The following is a 20,038-nucleotide window of genomic DNA, read 5'->3' as shown; positions in this document are numbered from 1 at the left end:
TCAATATAGTGGGAGTACCATTGATGACGTATTAATAATTTGATAGCTCTGCTTTAAAATTAGAATTATATTAAAGGCTTGATGATAATATGACCCATATACTATATTATATGGAACTCTCCTCACAGCGGTTTAAGGAGGCTGATGTAGGACAGTGTGTCAAAGTTCCAGATCCAATTATGGACCGTGGAAAAACAGGTCCTTGGCTGCTGTTATCCATATAGCAGGTACGGATATTATAGATTAGAGACAAAAAATGGAATCTTAATCACAGGTCTATATAAATAACCAGTTTGAGCCTTTCAAGAAGTCATTCCTCAGTGTTGATGAAGTTTCCAAAAAGAATGAAATTACATTGCGACATACCGTATCAATTATGTCAGATTGAAATGAGCAAGGTTTTAAGGGGTGCAATCGTACAAATTCCAACTGCTGTCAAACAAATAAGTATATCTACAAAAAAGGGACACCTCTGTAATAGCAAATGCCAAGATAGCAAATCATTTTGCAGCAAGTAGTTGGTTTTGTTAATGTGTTATGTTTAGGATATATGTAAAAATATTTACGTAAAAAAAATCCATATTTAAACATTATTAAATTTGATGTTAAGGAATATTTTTAAATAGTTTTTTTGTTTTTGTCTATTTTGAAGAAAGTAATCAAATTTATATAAAATATACAACCTTGTAGTTCGAATATTATTCTAATTTCAATAATAATAATTATTATGTGGTGCAGTAGTCAACCTGATAAACTACATTTCATCACGTTCATACAAATTGCTTAAATGTTTAGAATACATTTTAATATTTAAAAAGCATGAACCCACCGGTTGTGAAGGAGCCAGATAAGGTCACTAAGCATCACCAAAGTTTCACATAATTATACAAAGTCCTCTAAGTATACAAAAATAATTCAAGCCTTTCAATTGTGTAGAATAACGATGGCTCTTAATGCTCAGTGAAGTGGCAGCGGTAGTTTTGGGGCAGTAGTTCACTTGTACAACCCATGGGCCAATTTGTATTATGAAATATTAGAAGATATCCTTAAGCGGTGGCAGTGGGTAATTGCATAGCCCGTTGGCCAGTGTGAAATGAAGTATATTATAAGGGGTCCTTGATACTCAAAATACCGGGGGCTATATGTGTAGGTTCCCCTTAGGTACCAGCTGTCCTGCTGCAGAACCTTTTAGCCGAGGTATATTTTCAAAATGAATTGGGGTTTCTCAGGACAATTTCTTATCATACAATTACATTTTAAATTTCAATCAAAGTGCACACCACTTATTATCATAAAAATTTCAATTAAATTGTATCATAATCAAATCCTTGATAATCAAATTGCTTGCAATGAATAGTTTAATAATCAAATTACCCACAATCATTTTACCTGACAATGTAAATGAACATAAAGGGACCACTCTATTGGAAATTTTATAGATTGCCCGCTCTAACGGGCATTTTGTACATTGCCCGTAACATAAATATACTCTCAATTCATCAGAACTCGTAGTGGGAGGAAGGTGAATAAAGGTAACTCATTTATCACAGCTTAAGTATACAGGTATGTTTATCACATTAAAGGACACCCAAAAAGTCCCTTTATTCTACTTTCAAAACATGACATTGAAATCTTAGTAAACTGTGTTTTTACCTGTCCTTGCTTTCATTTTAAAATATACATTTTTTTTTCAAATGGAGATTTGTATATGTAACGTATAATTTTTGCACTGATATTTAAATGCATATTTTATGTATATAATACGTGACTTGGAGAGGAAGCCAGGGATTTTATCATAAATAAGTCAATTCAAAAACCTACCTAAGGATTTGTACACATACTAAATATATATAGTTTCATTATAATTAAAGGCAAGAGATGCCGGTGACAATTGTGTAACTTTTTATTTTTTGCTTAATTATCTGGAGATGGGTGACTCAGCATATGTATAATATTGTTTCAATTTTTTTTTTAAATTATACTATTTGGTAAATTTGACACGAATTGAGTTTGAATGCAACCCGTCAAATTATAAAAAGTAATGAAGAAAAATACAAAATATAATGAAAATTGAACCCTTTTTGCTACTGACCCCTTTCTACTGACTGATACAATATCTCAAACTTCGTCTCACAACATAAGTTTTGATTTTCATCAAAATTACAGGAACATTTCATCCAAAAAAACTACTTTTACCCCCTGAAATATCAAATATTTCGATGAAAAGTTGACAAACAGTTTTTTTTTTCTTTCTATAATGTACATACCAGGTCGTGCAAAATGGGTGTACCAGTACTATAGAATATTCTTTTGAGGTATAGTGATTGTAATTCGTAAATTCCCTATGTTTCAAGCGACAGATGACTTTTCAAGCTTTTGAATGAGCTAATGTAATTGCCTCTCTCATTTCTGTAAACAAAAATGGAAGCAAAAAGAGCTCAGATTCTGCTTTGATTTGCGCCTGACACAGCACACCTGAAAAAGTCAAGATTGGGGGGGATCGAGAGGCACACCGTCTACAGGGTCAGAAAGCTCATGAAAGAGGGGAAAAACCTTAAAATCGAGGCTTGTAGTTGAAGGCCGCCAAACTTATCCCAGAAGTGGCTTAGAAGGCGTTTGAGGCCAAGCCCACCATTTCCATGGCTAAAATTTGCCAAAAAGAAGTGAATGGCTCCCTCCACCGTGTCCAAGACGATCAAGACCACCGGGGGAAAGTATAAGAAGTACGTGGAAAGACCATTAATGACTCGAGAGCAGCAAGATGTTTGTTTGGAGTGGGCCAAACGCCTGCTAAACAACCTAAAACATCAAGGCAACCGTGTGATCTCCTTCTAGGATGAATAAACATTTACTGTTGACCCCGTGTTCAACATGCAGAACAATCGGGGTGTTTGCTTTGAAGACACTTCTGAAGACGTCTGCCACGTGTCCAAGACGGGTGGGCAGATGCCCCATCGTTCTGGAAGACGTAGGACGCCTTACCCGACTACTTGGAGATCTTGAAGACCAAGGTACTTCCGTAGTTCCTCAAGATTACCAAGAAGTCGGGCAAGGTATCTTACATCTTCCAGCAGGATGCCCCCCCACACACACAGCTAATGTTGTGCAAGCCTGGATGGAAGAAAACATGGAGTTTTGGCCCCAGAACGTCCGGCCTCTCCAGAGCTCCGACCTGAATCCTTTGGATTACTCAATTGCGTAGCAAGTCGAGTCCAAGGCTTACAGATCACGCCACAGTAATGTCACCAACCTGAAGTCATCCATGGAGAAGGAGTGGAAGGTCATGAGAAGGGACTACGTAGCCAGAGTGTGCTTCATCTTCGTCATGGAGAGCAATGAAGATCAAATTCATAATTGATATCTATCATTGTGTCCTTAATAAAGGTCTTTAAGTAATCTATCACGTCTGACTTAATTGAGACAGGAGGAGCAAATGTTTTCTCACGTTGATTAGTGGTACATCCATTTCGGACGACCCGGTACATAATGCAATGGCACAATGTAACTTTTTTGGATGAAATTTTATTGATAGCCGAGAACTGTACCTGGTCTTCCTTACTGAATATTTTGTCTACTCAAAACTAAAATATTCAACTCTGAAGTCAATCTTTTTCAACAAGTTGTCCACAACATAAATTTTATCTTATTCAGAGGTGCATTCAACAGTAAATATAATGTAATAAATATGAATTGCAGGTAAATTTATTAATTTTTCGGAGAGGAGAGGATATGAAAGATGACGTATAGGGAGATCAGAAATGTTGTTTTTCCAATTTTGCAATATGTATTGTGTTACTCGAGAGAGATAAGAGGAACAAGGACTCTCTATCATATTGAACGAACAAGGCATCGTTGTAACTTGAAGTAGAGGTAGGTCTTGGGTTCTTATATACCAGGAAATTGTGGTTGAAAGGGATAACGGGATTTTTTTTTTTTTAATTCCGGGATCTTTTTAGTAAATACTGACAAATTTAATTATATATTTCTATACTCTAAGAAAAATAAAATATTTTAAATATCCTTACGCATATAATGTAAATGTCTCCTTTTGATTATTCGCAATAATATTGTAAAGTTTTTTTTTTAGAGGCTGCGGGTCCCACTATTAGGAAAGTGATTTTTTATTATATACCAATCCCCACCCACGGGCTAAAAGTCTATTTGTGCATCCAGCATCACTAGAGGATACCTATGTAACTCCTTTTATACAAATATGAGACATCTGAAATGTGTCAACTCAAATTGCATCAAAAGCAGATATTGAATTTAAAATACAGAACTATTATGCAACTTTTGAAGAGTTTACAAATTAGGGTTTGCGTTGATTCCTTCTCCATATTTCCTTTAAATAAGTATCTAACTTGAATTATATGATGGATTTGTATAAGTATATTAATATTTTTTTTAACTGTATGTGGAGGAGAACCATTGAGTATGTAATTGCACATTCTTTGGCCCATGGAACAATCATGTATTTGCCAAAATTTAAAGAGTTAAATCCCTAGTAAAGAAAAACTATTTGCCTACAGTTTATTTAATAATATATTTTTTGCAATATCATATTCTTTCCAATTTTTTTTTTTTAAACCCTCGAGTGATACAATCTATACGTTTTATTTCTCCATTTTCAATATTAAACCCATTAATGCTCAGGAATATAATTCGTTGACCGATTTGGATGAATTGTTAGTATATTAGTCATTATTAAAAAGTAATATTATTAGTTGTGTTTATTTTTTTGATCAACCCAGTGTAGTTTATAAAATATATTGAGTACGAAAACACACAACAAAGTTAGTATTTAAACTAAATAGTGTAAGTAAAAATATATGGGCACAATATTTATCTAAAAAAGTTGTTATAGTAGTATTAAAGAAGCAACAGTCAAAAATGAAAATAAAACTTCGGAAAACTGACTAAAATTTACAACATGGAAGGGTGCATTCCCACCTAATCATCGCACGTATATATCACATCTAAACCATTAAACCCAAAAAGAATAATGGTATTATATGCAAGTTTGAACCGGATTGCACAAGTTTAATACGGATAGTTTTGAATAAACCAAGTCTTCATTGTCGCACGCCGTTCGAATTCACACGGTTCATCCACACGCCTGAAATATTTCATTAATACGAATATATTATTATTTTTAATATATTTATATGATTTACATCAAGGGTTTATATTAAGGTGGTTTCTACTTTTCATGTTTATATATTTTTTAATCTAATATTGTGGGGGGAGAGAGATTTTTATGGATTTTTTCATGGAGAATTCAAGAATAAAGTTATTAAACAATTAGACAACTCTTAGAAAAATCAATTTTAGATTGAAATTATGTTAAATAGTGTTTTTTGCTTGTATTTTCTAAGATGGGCCTTACAATGCATTTAGCATAGAGTTGAATAATAAGAATGCAAAGGCTTCTGCAAATAAATGTAAATCAGATAAAAATAAAATAGCTTTATTCATGCATAAACATTGTCAAGTTGCTCAATTCCTGCTTTGATTCATTTTTTGATTTTCTTTTTGTACATGAAGTAATTGGCAAAGGCTTTTGTCATCATTTTCACTATCCTGTTAATGCTGTGTGTTTGGCAAAAAGGCATATCCCCTATTTGTTTTTCTATTTAATCCTTTACCATCTGAATTAAAAAGAAAAATTATTATGTTCTACATGCTGGAAATGGGTCTATAATGCTTTTGACTCCTGCTTCATTACACGTTTTGGAAAAAAGTATCCCTCCTCATCATGTTCAGTTTGGCATTGCTCTGAGGTAATTTGCATCTATGGTTTAGGGGTACTAATTTTATGAATCTTCAGCCAGACTAATAAGGAAATAATTCAAGATTTCAGGAAAGACTATCCGAATCTTATGCTCCAAATAACTCCAAAACTACATATCTCATTTGTTCATATTCTACAAAATATCAAAATGTATGGAGGGACTTGTTGGTCTAGGCATTTATAGTAGACCTGCTCAATTTTTTTTTTTTTTTTTTTTCAAACCTTTTAATTCTTTAGTTCAAAGAGTCCACGTTCGAATGTTATGTCTGGTTAGTATCCCTCTCCAAAGTACCCCACGCAGCAAAGGCCAACGGGTTCAAATCCGGCGAAGGTGATGGCCAAATGCCAATGGGCCAAAATCATCCGTGTTGTCGTCACAGAACTTCTGGTATCATCTTGGGTCTACCCATAGTTGTCCTCTGGGTAGGTGGCCTTGAGACATGGCAGTATGATGAACCTCAGCACCTTATGGTAGGCCTCCTTTCCAATTTTCTCCCACACTAAAAAAACAAGGGAGGCATTTTCTTGCCGTCGGACGCAGGACCATTGATTGGGCCGGATATTTTGTAACAGAACACCCCATTGACCTCCTCTGGTGATCGCCAAGCCAACAGTAGTTCCGATGGTTGTAGACCTGGTCGACGGTGAAAATATTCTCGTCAGAGAACATTGTTAATGTGGATACATTTGCCTTGATCCACGCACGAAGTTTCTTGCAACTCTATAGACTCCTTTTCTTTAGAGTGTCCGTCAACAGGTGGCGTGGAGTCCTTCTGTAATAGGACAACCCCAAGTCATCCTTCGCCGCCCTCCTGACTGTCCCCTCGTCCACGTCAAACTCGTAAGCGAGGCGATTCATGGACTTGTGGGGAGCTCCTTGATCTTCTCCTTCAGTTCCCCCAGAAACTTAGAATCCCTTTTCAAGTAGTGTCCCTCACTTCCTTCTTTCCTTGAGAGGTCTTATCCATTTGTTTTCATCTTGGCCACCTTAGGCTCTTGTAGCACTTCACTATGTCCATAATCTCTGCCACCTCAATTTTGGAATCCAGAAGGACTGAGATCCTTTGCCTTTTTCCTTCTTGCTCACTTATGATGAAAGATTTAATAAATTTTTATTTGTGTTTAATTATACAGAAAGGACAGGAAATTTGAAATCTGCAGGGAAAAGTTACAAAACTTCACTATTTTAATTACATAATTATTCTTTATTAACAGCCCACGTTTTACTTTCGAACCCTGTATATTACTTATCAAAATAACTCTTGAAAAGGATCAGTCTTCAGGACCGTCGGTCCTTGGATTTTTTCATACAAATATAGATGGTTTATTAAGGCAAAACAGATAAATAAAAAAATGTATTAATATTATTGCACAAATCTTACAAAAAAATGTTATTGATTTCATTATAATACCAACAATATTTTACGAACATATTATATTGTTAATTAGTTATATAATTTATTCTCTTATATAACAGAATAAAAAAAGAATGAAAAACACCCTCATTGACGTCACGAGGGATCGATTTTACTTTCTGTAAGGACATACAAATTGGAATGGGCTAGATGGGACCTTACAAGATTGGTCTTAAACAAGAACTGACAAAATAATAAAAGCAACTGACTGTTTTTTCAAGAAAACTATAGAATTTTGCTTCTATAATATAACCATGCCAACCCCACTACTTCTTCTACAGTCTGATTACCACGTATTATAAGCAAGGGAGCTATGTTGCAACACCCTGTGTTTGAAAAAATATCTCCGAGCAATGCGGGGTGCTGCTGTTCGTTATGATAACTAAAAATTGTAAATAAGTAAATCCAAGATTTTCTGTAGATGTAGAAGAAAAAAAGGGCAAGAATTCCCTTGAAAACGGATCCCGGGAGAGAACCCTGAGGAGATACATATTCCCTTTATGGAAAGGAATTTTTGTAGAACGAAAAGAAAACCCTTCAGAGTGTTTTGAATGATGATAACGCTATGTACAAATAAAGGAATAATAGAATGTACATAGATACTACTTAAAAAGTATGTGAATTCATTTTTCATCCTGAGGAATATTTACATATTATATTTTCTACAAGTATGTATGTATATAACATACAAATTACGTATTATAATAATAATTTAAAAAATACTCCAGTACAAGATACAGTTCATGTACATCTCGTAGTATGTATGTAGAAGTATAGAAGTATGTTGAAGGATGTTTTTTAGAAAATAATGTTACATATTACATGAAAAAGTTTTTAAAGGTCGCTCAAACCTCTTAAATTCTACTTTGATAATGGTATTTTTTTTAGAAAATAATGTTACATATATTATATTTTTATAATTTGTCTAAAAAATGGCAAATTTTGAAACAGTTTTTAAAGGTCGCTCAAACCTCTTAAATTTTAAAAATTGACGTTTTTTTCTCTGGAAAGTTTTGCCTTCTCTTTCTATCATCTTCCAACCACAAGCAAATAAGGTTAAATGTTGTTTTAAAAACTTTTTTTTACATAAGTAGATTACCTTTAAAAAATATTACTTTGATCCTTCATTAAAGTTTGTATAGGAGTATTAAAAAAGAATTATGAGATTGATTGTAAATGTACTTTTAAATATTATCCTGTTAATCATTCGTCTGTATCATTTTTTGATGTGACATATTTGTTGTAACCTAAAATATGGCTTAATTCGACTTAATTCTACTACAAGTAAGATACAACTTACATAAATACTTGTATACAAACACACAATATCCACCAGAGAAATAACAAATCACTACAAACGATAGATACAATAATATCAGCACATTCTTCTCCCCTGAATTTAATACGTCACAGTGTCTATGACTTTATTTTTATTTAATTATCAATCTTCAAAAAGGAAGGACGCCGTTGTTCTCTATTAGATCTCCTAAGCTCTGTATTATCATTCTCCACGACAGTTCTCAATGGTTTTTCCTCATCTACTTCTTTGACTGTATTATCATCTCTTTCACCCACTACATCCGATCCTTGAGCTAAATGCTTTAGTACTAATGTTTTTTCTGTTCCATTTTCGAAGCAGACCTGGGCATACGTAGGATCCACGTCTATTAAGTCAACCTCTTCAACTAAAGGATCGTTCTTATTGCTTCTCGCGTGATTTTTAAGGAGTACAGTCTATGTTTCTAATAACCATGTTGGTTTTGTCTGTTGCGGATCCATCTTTCGTTGATAATTAACCATCTTTTCGTGCGGAGTCGGATTAATAGCAGTACAAAGTAAGCCTTCGATAGATCTTGGAGCTTCATTGAGTAGTGATTCACATTCTTCTTTAGGCAGATCCCCAGACTTGAGAGCTAAGGCCACATCCTTCCAAACAATGCTGTTATATCCTTTTAACTTTCCGTTTCCTTAAGGATTGTAATGCGCAGTACAAATTGTAGTGATTCCTCTTAAAGTTAAATAAGTTTTCAATTCCTTCGATATAAATGCAGATCTTCGGTACTAGTGAATATATTCTGCCAAACTGATAAGGGAATCAAAAGGAGAGGTCTACACATGGATAAGCCAATATAACTCTGGAATATTCAGCTATTAAGGTAAGAATATATATATTTTTGCTATTTGAAGGTAAAGGTCCCCTAAAATCAAGGCTTACTCTTTCAAGAGGCTTAGTACCTTTAATTAATTTATTACTGTCATTCTTTATCCATTTAGGTTTCAGTTCTCGGGTTTCCTTGCAAGTGGAGCTCACCTTCTATGACATTTTCGATGGAAAATGGGAGATTACAAGATCTAACATAGTAGAGCATTCGGGTAATCCAAGAATGCCCCAATTTCTTATCAATACTCAGAAGTTTATCATATGAGGTATCAAACATTATTCCACACATTCTTGACAATTGATCTACAATCAATCACATTTTTCTCCCTAGGTCTATATTGGACCTCGAAAGAAAAGCACGACAATTCCAACCTCCATCTCTAGAAATTTTCTCATTCTTAATCTTACTAGTAATTTTTTTGGTTTAACACGAAACTCACAGCTTTTTGATCTGTAAGAAGCCAGATTTTTTTTTTTATCAGAAAATGCTTCCAATTTCGTACAGCTTCAACAATTGTGTAAGCTTTATTTTCTACTGCAGAATGATGCATCTCAGACATATTCAACGATCTCGAAAAGAAAAATTCCAAATGGACTCAAGAAACCCTCAATCGCACCATCCGAAGCATCTGTCTCTACTGTTAATCTTGTCATAGGATCAATAACCATGATGACTGCATTTCCAATGCCCTTCATAACTATTTGCAAAAACCTCTTACAGTTCTGTATTTGAAGGGTAATCTTGAGGGTGTACAATTTGAGAAAGAGGGTATCCATCGAGAATAATACGCAAATATCCCCAAAATACGTCGTAACTCTTTCTTATTCATAGGCTAAGGAATTATCATGAATGATTCCAGACTATCTGGATCCGGTTTCATCATACCATTTTCTATCGGACACCACAAAAGCTCTGTTTTGTTGTTGAATATTCGCATTTATTCTCATTCATTGTCAAACAATCTTATCTGAAGCTCTCATAAAAGTTTTTAGATTCTTATCGTGCTCATTTTGATCTTTTGCATAGATAGTAACGTCATCAATATTTAAACTGCACCGCCCCCAATTTCTGAGCATCAAGAACTCTTTCAAATATGCTATAATACACCACCGCCATTGGGTTGTGTAGACGAACTGCTGGGCAGAGTTAACTTAAATTTATCGTCCGCCGCTACCTCGAGCATTCTGATAATATCCGAAATACACCCCGCCCTCAGGTTGTACAGGTGAAGTATCGGCCCTCAAGGCAGTTTAAGCACTACCACCACCCAATTTCTAAGCACCAAGAACTCCATCAAATATGTTAGAATACGCTCACACTCACGGGTTGTGAGCTGTTGGTCCCTGAGGTAGGTTAAATTCTTCCACCGCCGCTTCCCTGAGCATCAAATAACCCGTCTAATATCCAAAATACACCTCAAACCTCAAGTTGTAAAGGTGAAGTGCTAAAAATGCTATTTAAAGGCCACCATAGCCCCATGGACCCCCAAAAAAAAAAAAAAAAAAAAAATGTTACCAGAACCGTTTCTGGAGCGATAAGAACCTCCATGAAAATTTTTACGGAAAATCCATTTTCTAAAGAAGATCTTCGTCTCCTTCCTGTTTCTGATACTTTCATTCCAATGATGGAAGCTGTTCTCAATAACTAATATGAAAAGGCTCTTCTTATGACTTGTAATGGCCTGGAATAATACTCCTATCCTTTTAGAACCATATAAATTCAGATAAGACTCGAGTAATTTTGACTTGAATATAACTCTTGATACTCACTCATTCTCTAAGAAGAAACTTTATCCATGGTCAATAAAATAAATATGACCTATAAAAAGAATCCTTGTCATTATTGTGTAATTAAAGTCTAATCATATATATATTCATAATAGTTTTTCTTCAATTATTGAAATTAAAGTAAAGTTCATATTTTTTAAAGTAATATTAGAAAAATATGATAAATTAATAAAGATTTTTAGTTATATCAGTACTTTGAGAGTCTGAACTCTTTGATGCCTCCATGTTGTAATAAAATTATTCATTCAATATAAACTTGTATTTTTATTTACTTAATTTTTTTCACACCCAGGAAGTACCAGTGCCCCATAAATTTAAAACTGATTACTCCCCTCTCTTTAAATCGATTTTTCTATAAAACGATTTCCCTTTGAATGCTAAGATGTCAAATTTTGAAAAAAAGTGACTTCTGAATATATTGTAAGGATGTGCATATCATTATTTTTGCACATTTAAAAACAAAAATACAACTTTAAACCTTTATAATTTTTGTATTTATGAGAAAAATGATCTGTTAATCAAATGTAGGTATGTTTGTTTAAAATATATATCTAGATATTTTTGTTTAAAATATTGTTTACTTCAAATGTATACATCAGAAGTTAATGCCTGAATTCTTGGGGAAACGGGTATCCCTTGGGATGTACAGGATTTTTTTAGCGATGTATCGGCTACTATATTATAGTTTTACTCAACTTCATATCCTTTGTGGTGCTCATGTTATATATTCGGTTAAATATAAATATTTATGATGGAAAATAAAGCTAATAAAATATATATTTTTAAATTAATAGTTGGCTTACAACAACTTTACAATGAACCTGGATAAAATTTGTGTATTGTGCAAAAGAAGATAAATAAAAAAGATATTTTTTTGTATGTATGGCTTGTGATGTAACTTAATGCTTACTATACCCTTCCAAAAATAATGCTTGTATTTTTTTTCAATAATTTATTTTATAAAATGGTCAAAATATTTGATTGTTTATGCTCAATGAATAATTTATTGTATTCAATAGCATCATCTGTAATTCTTTTGTCGAATAGATGATATATAAAAGTACTGAAATATATATAATTAATATGGGAAAATTAAACTTAATTTTTTTAAGGATAAAAAGCTCAATTTGTATCCAAAGGAACATGAGTGATCCTCTATTTTCTAGGCAAACGGAATTTTAAAAAATCATCATTAAAAAAAGTACTTTTAAATACCTAATGGGTTTGAAAGGGTTATACTTGCATATGAAATTAAGTGGGCCAGCCAGACAATATTAGTACATAAAACAGTTTTATTTTGAAGGTGGGTTATAAAAAATGATGGATTTATAATATTTATCATTTTTAAATTAATACATTTTCTTATTTATTTTTCCTCTCTTTTTTTCAAAATATACGCCAAATTTAGTTAACTCGCTATTTAAGTGAACTCTCCTTCTTCCAAGTACTCCTTGTAGAGTGATAAAACCCTTGTATTTGTTGTCCAGTTATCAATTGTGCGTTCTAAAATATGTCTTAGTTTCTCCTTTGCCTACAAACTCATCATCAAACATTTTTTTGAGACGACTTCAATTTATAAGATATTTAGACAGTTTCATACATTTCGGGCAGGACAAATGTCATTGGGGCTCTGGCAAATCCGATATCTAATGTATTTATTAATTTAGTTGTGTTTGATTCATTTTCATTTAATTTAAATTTCTGACAAAATCTTTAAAAACCGGAATGACATGAAAATATATCATAAGTACTTTGTTACGTTCCATTTATTAAATCTTGTTTAGGCAAATTGTCTTACAACCCATTTTAATCGTTATTTATTTTTTATGAATGGATAATTATAGTTATTAATCGATTTAAATGGATGATACCCCTTCAATTTTATCACATATGACGGTGTATTTGTTATACATTTGTTAATTTTTTTGTTTCTTTTCTCTTTATCAGTGTTCGGAACATTAATTAGTTGAATTATAAATAGCTCTGGTTAAGTTTTGAACAATTTCCAAGAATAGTTAATGAATAATCCTTCCATAGATGGTAAGAAAGATTTAACATCTACCGACTGATTTTGGGCCTTTTTTCATATTTATTTTAGGAAGAAGGGTTACGAGATACAATGAAAGTAGAGAAGTGTCTACTTAAACTGATGAAAGTGTCTGTATTCACATTTATTTAACATATAATTAAATAAAAAAGATGCCAAGTTTATGAAAAGAACGAGTAATTGTTATATTTAATTTGAAAGAATCCGGAGTTTCAAAATACAAGAGTATTAACCCCTTCCCCTCCTAAGCGAAATATCCTCTTTCTTATATTAAAATATATGATCAGCCTCATGCATTACTTCCCATGCAAAAAAATTGATACTGTATTTTGATATCAGCTCTTCATTTTTCAACCCCTCTCCCTTCTAATTAGTATTCTGAACATTGTTGATTGATGGAATTAGATTTAGCTCTTGTTTAGGTTTAAAGAATTTATAAATATTCCATATTTAGGAAGAATTGGCAAATTACCAACTGATTTTGAGCCTTTTGTTCTATTTTTTTTATACTATAAACAATAGAATACTATTATACTAAAAGAATATAATATACAATAAAAGAAACAAAATTATATACCTACTATGAGATCTCACAAAAAACTCCTTTAAACATTAAAATTCCTTACTTATGTGTTTAATAGAAGTACTTTTTAAAATAATTAATTGTATGTATTCCTTATCATCTACTTAGAGGAAGGGTATAACGGCCATAAAAATTTAAAAAAAATGGCATGTTGTTAATTCCTTTTTGTAATGATGTATTGAGTAAAGTTTTTTTTTGATAGAGTTATTGAATGACATATAATGTTATTTGCATGTAGCAAAATAACATGATGCTAGCATAACGTAGCATTCAGAAGAAAAAAGAGTTAAATGGCGTAGAAGGACAGAAAAAATGTGGGTTTCAGTTTGCCAACTATAGACTTAAACTATTTTTTTTGTATTAAAGGGGTTCCTTGTATGTATTAGCGGTGGTTTTTAGCAATTCTACACTACCCTTGAGTCAATAAGAGGGCGGAGGGTATTCAACCACATTTTAAGAGGCCCAAAGCTATTTATTCCCCCCCCCCCTTAACAATCCTCTCGATCTATTTTTTTAGAAGATTAAGTTGAATTAAAAAAAATGTGAGAAAATTATATTGCAATAATATTACTCAGATGCAAGAATGGAACAAAAAAATATCTGTAGATATTGGTCATAAATAATATTAAACTAATTTATAATGTGTTATTATTAATCATGAAGTTTGAACAAAATACAGGCAATTTTCCTCCATGTCAATCTTCCACTGGCAAATCTCCCCAAGGGAGTTTCCCTCGTACCATACCCACCTTAACACATTTCAACTCATATTTGGAACAATGCAGTATTAAAAACCGTACTTGAAAAACCTGAAAGCAATTAAAAATAAGTTGTTTACGTTGATCGAAATATGGCTTAAATACAAAATACTATCCTGGACTTGCGAGGTTAATCCAAAGCATTTACATAAAGAACATGCAATTTGCTTCTTCTCTCAATGCATAATGGAAACAACCGATCACATTTGGTGCAAGTGTCAATGTCTGTCTATAAATTATGGGGACGTTATTAAAGAGTTAATTGTACAAGCAGATTTTTTCCAAACATTTATCATTTTGAGTCTTTTATTCTTACTCCTCTTGAAGGAAAGTTTAAGAGATGCAATATAGATCTATAAGAAATGTACTCTTAATTCTTTAATTAGTACTATTCTAATTTTGGGGGTAAAAAATCGCCTTTCTCATTCAACTTTTTTCTTTTGTAAAAACATATCCATTAAAGATAGTAGCAGTAAGAAGAATGATGACATTAGTAACTAATAACTGATTTTTGAGCATCTTATCTGGTAGGTGGATGCTAACTGGTTCGAACGTCATGGTATAGTACCGTTTTAAATACGTCAGTACTAGGTTATTTCATTCTCTAAAAATTGTTGTTGGATAGGATTTCGTCAGATATTTTTTTTTAAGTTTGAGATCCCGGAAACAAGGCTTTCTCACTTTTTGGAATCCATAACACGATCCGACTTGCAAAAAAAAAAAAAAAGAAGATAATTATACATATATATAAATTGCGACAATTATACAAAAAAAAACTTAGAATACTTGAATTTTTATTGTTTAATGACCCCCCTTTTAGCAGCAGATATTTTCTCCATGTGCTTTCTGAATTTGCAAAATATGCTTCGGTTATTTCATAAGGAATATCTTATCCCTGTATTTCCTAACGGAGTCATTCAGAGCATTAAAACTAAGGATGTTATACAGTACAAACCTTGGCCTCAATAGACAGCCTATACTATATTCGTACGGGCTAGCATTAGGCCTGTACGGGAACTACAGCTCCTTATCTCACAAGTTAATATTTGCATCTAAGGAAGTCTTGGATCTTGTGAGTGGTTGGGTACCTGTACTATCCTGCTGTAAGACGAAGTTGCCTTTAAGGAAGTTTGTTCAATCCAACAAACTCAATTTGTTAGAGATAAAAATATTTTTTTAATTGTGGTGAATGTATATTAAAAAAAAGTTGTAAGAGCAAAATTCTAATGGTATTACTAATTCAGTATTCTTCCCATCATGCAAATTATAACGTGTCAGTGAGCAAGGATCACAATAACTTATTGTAATTGCTGTCATTGGATATCTCTCTCTCAATGGTACCATATTTTTTATGACATCGTTTTATTTTCACTGGAATTTAGAATATAATTCCATCCCTAAAAATTGGTGACCGACACATTCAAATAGTCAGCCAAACTTATTCAACAACTAGTGAGAAACCAGATCAGTATGGTCTTCAAAACAACAAGATTAATACCCTTTCTACTTTTGAGGGCTTCATTATTCTTCTCCGTATAAAAAGTAGGTTTGGACTCTCCCAAATTGTCTTAAAATCTATATTGGTATCTTGTCTACTTTTAAAAGAACCGCAAGGGTATCAATTTTAATTATCAAATTCGAAAGCCTTTATAATAATGATGTTTTTTGATTGCTTGTTTCTTGTCTGTATCAAAGATGCCAATTTATTCCGCTCATAATTGGAAACAACAAAAGAAAATAAATTATTGATTTCTCAGTGAGAGAAACACTCACAAATCAAAGTATCCACCTGAAATTATGATAACACTAATCATAGCTAAGAAATAAGATGTGATGTCTATTCACTTTTTGTTTGATAGGATAATTTTTTTACTTAAGTGTACGTGTGAGTCCTCTCACACTTACTAAGATAGATAATATGGAATTCGTCATTTTCTAACAAAGGTATGGCCATTGGGTATATTCATTTTTGGCTCCTCGGTCCAACTTTATACTGTTGTATTCTAAACGTTTCTACTTTTTAGATAGGATTTTTACAATTTTTCATTGTTTTTTAATGCAACCTGAAAATATATTTATTGACAATAAGTGATGCTTTTGAACTTAGGCGATAGTAGAATTTATATGAATATTACAAGTTTTTGTTACTAAAAAAGTATGTCAAAATTACTCCTAACAGTTATAACTATGAATAAAAATAATTTGCAGAATTTTACAAGATATGTCAAGCAACAAGGACTAAACAAAACAAAATGACACATAACTCAACTAGTTGTATTTACTTTGAGGTAAATTTTTTAAAGCGTAATTTTGATGGTTTATTGGGCAAACTGAGGAAGGAAAAATATTTTTAACATGAATGATCCGAAAAAATAGGATTTTTTAAAATATGTTTTACAATTTTTGTACCATTGCCCCATAATAAGCTACTTTTTAGATCAATTAGATAACGATTTGTAGCTGTTAACTTAAAAAAACAAAAACAAAAAACAAGTTGTTACATACACCAATATTGACATTTTGTTTTGCCAATTGCAAATCTTTTAATAAAATCATTAGAATCTTCAGATTTTATAAAATTCTTAAAGTGTTTATAATAAACAAACATAAATAATACTTTTCTACCAATTGCTGAGAGGAAATCATTAATTATGTTCTCTGCCCCTCAAACTATAGTCATTAGTTGATGTGGAGGAGAAGTTGACTTGAAGTAGTTACATCAAAGTGAAACATATTTATGTTCTATAATTGGATATTATATAAAAAGTTATTACTATGTGTCGTTTACATTCTTAATATACTTGTAATTTAATCATATTTTGTTGTTGAATATAGTTTTTGTAATGGTTCAAATAAATACAAGTAACATCCATATGAACCATTGCTGAATTTATAATAGATATTCCATTACAATTTTTTTATACTCCATTTTTTGACATGGAACATAAATAATAGTACACAAAAAACATTCGTAACCAATAAAACTTTTGTCGATTTATGGTTAAAAAGAATTAATTTCAATTCTTCCAACCAATTGATAATTTATTTATGATTGAAAGACTCTTTTGAATAGTTGTGGAAGTATAAGTAATATGAATTGACTGTTATTTCAATATAACAATATGCAACAATATAAGGTCTTGTAAAAATAAATGTATCCGTTTTCTTTAATTTCAATATTTGATGTAACATCGCAAGAATGATCCGACTTAGGTAAAATATGCACCTTTTTGTCCAATAACTGGTTGCCATTTTGAAGGTAGTTTCATAATACTTCTTTCATAGAAAAGGGAAACTTTTGGAGCTATAATTGCTGTCGACTTCAGCAAGGCCTTTGATTCAATTCTCCATGGTCATGTCATGAAAGCAGTAGAAAAGCTCATTCCTAATAAATACTTTAATCCTGTTAGACTTTTTCTCTTGAATGGAACAATAGTTATCTCTAGGGGTGAAATGAAGAGTGATCCTATAGCCTTGAAAAAGAGTTGTCGGTAAGGCTGTCCTTCAGCTCCCTTAATATTCGTTGCTGGGCTAAACAATCTTGGGATCTTTATTTTTATAGGTATTCACGGGTTTTGGAGTAGATTTTGGGAATTCAAAACATACAATTGATATATACTCCGATGAAGTCACGTTAATGTTAGAGGGTAGTTCTGAAAAACAATTAACTAAAGGGATTGAGATTGTAATGGACTACATCAAGAAATATGAAAGGAATTACTGTTTAAAAATCAACAATAAAAAAACTATGATTAATCCTATCAGTAAATGGAATCCTGATAAAGATTATCAAATTGAAGATTGTGCTGTTAAGGGTGCAATTGAAATTTTTGGGATTGGATGGGACCAAACCGGTCCTTCTTTTTCAAACTGGACATTTCTGGATAAATATGTTAATTCAGTAATCTCATCTTCGGGAAAATTTAATCTTTAGAAGAGAATCGATCGGTGTAACTTCTGAATAATTCCTAATACAATTTAGAAAGCAACTGCTATTCCCTGGCTAGCCGAGAAAGCAATTAGAAGGGAATTTAACTGGCTAAATCGATTGTTTCATAGATTTTATTTACATTCAATCAAAAGACCCCCGGAGTAGGACTATCTCCACTCACCAGAAAAATCCCTAAAATATCCCCAAAAAGCTTTAATTGATCTTACATGACATCCGAATATTGAGTGGCAATCCACTATATCATGAAGTTCGTATTAAACTTGGCTTATGATTGGAACGGATTTCATAAATAATCATCCAGAGAAATTTTCTCCATTCTTAGCAGCAATTCAAATGATTTTATGAAAAGGAACATTGTCCTCGACCATGTACGTGGCAAGAAAAAATTGCAATAGGAAGTTTTATTTTTTAAATCTTGTAGAACCCATAATGCCCATTTCATGGCATTTGAAAGTGTAGTTAGAATCAAATTTTAAGGAACCTGGCGAAGACATATGCAATAAGTTTTTAAAAGTTTCAATCCTACTAATATCATTGAAAAAATGAACTATAAGCTCAATTGCAAAAATTAATAATGGAAATAGATTTGCTTTGCAATTTCAAATCTATAACAGGATGTCTTTTTTTTAATGCTCCTTGCAAAGATTGTACAGAAATCTATGCTTTTGCTTACCACCATACTCTTTGTATTATGAAGGAATTTATTTCGCTTAACACATCTGGAGTATTGGATATGTTCGTAACTCCTCTTCTATTATTTGGGGTAACATCAAATGTCGCAAAAGCATCCATAGACACTCCAAAAAAGTTCTGCGCCTCAAATTTTCAAAATTTGTCTTTTTTTATTACCATTGAAAATATTGCTTCTGTTTCTCTTTTTTTATTCTTAATATTTTAATGTAAATTTTTAGGATTATTTTAATGTTTGTTTTATACCTATAGACATATTTTATCAATCTTTTAGAGAAAATGTATGTAATTATGTACATTATCTGTTCACGATTCAAAAGTTTCAATTTTAAAGTGTTGTTGCTAAATGTCAAATGTTTGATTAAATTCCTTTTCTCAAGTGATATATAAGAATGTAATCCATATTTTGCATATTGCAGAAAAACAAATAGTAGCCAAATGAAATACTTCAGATACTCAAACGATCAGAACCACTATCATGACCACCTCCAAATCGAATCAAATCAGTTTCAGATTTTACTCCTCAATTTTATTTTAAGTCGCTAAAGTAATAGAGATGATTGTTATAACAAAATTTTATAATTGAATAACCGACCATTAGGGATTGATTGGTATATTTTATATATGTATTTCATCGAATCGACTTGTTTATATTTAGTTTTTGAACTTTTCACCAACTTTTTTTATTGCGTTTTATTAAATATTCCATAAGAAAATTAAAAGAAATGCTTAAAAATCAATTAAAATCTAACTTTTTCTTACATCAAATCTTTTGAAGTTCTATAATAAGGTTTAGTCTTTAGTTTTCGATCTATAATAGCTATTAAGTATGACATTGAATATGTTTCATCAA

The 20,038-nt window shown here is 32.0% G+C and overlaps 1 long non-coding RNA gene across 2 annotated transcripts; it reads left to right on the top strand.

Annotated features, from left to right (window-relative positions):
- Positions 1–8,551: 8,551 nt before the first annotated feature.
- On the top strand, positions 8,552–11,410 carry LOC121120550 (uncharacterized). 2 transcript variants are annotated; one of them, XR_011780657.1, is made up of 6 exons: positions 8,552–9,041; positions 9,099–9,362; positions 9,481–9,633; positions 9,699–9,820; positions 9,909–10,136; positions 10,200–11,410. It is a non-coding gene; the product is annotated as an uncharacterized lncRNA (long non-coding RNA). The 2 variants fall into 2 exon arrangements; XR_011780658.1 differs by having other exon boundaries at positions 8,587–9,041; positions 9,891–10,136.
- The last annotated feature ends 8,628 nt before the right edge of the window (positions 11,411–20,038 follow it).

Source organism: Lepeophtheirus salmonis, chromosome 6 (assembly GCF_016086655.4).
Source record: "Lepeophtheirus salmonis chromosome 6, UVic_Lsal_1.4, whole genome shotgun sequence".
Lineage (NCBI taxonomy): Eukaryota > Metazoa > Arthropoda > Copepoda > Siphonostomatoida > Caligidae > Lepeophtheirus > Lepeophtheirus salmonis.
Note: the sequence above shows the minus strand (reverse complement) of the source record. Positions and strands in the feature narration are given on the sequence as shown.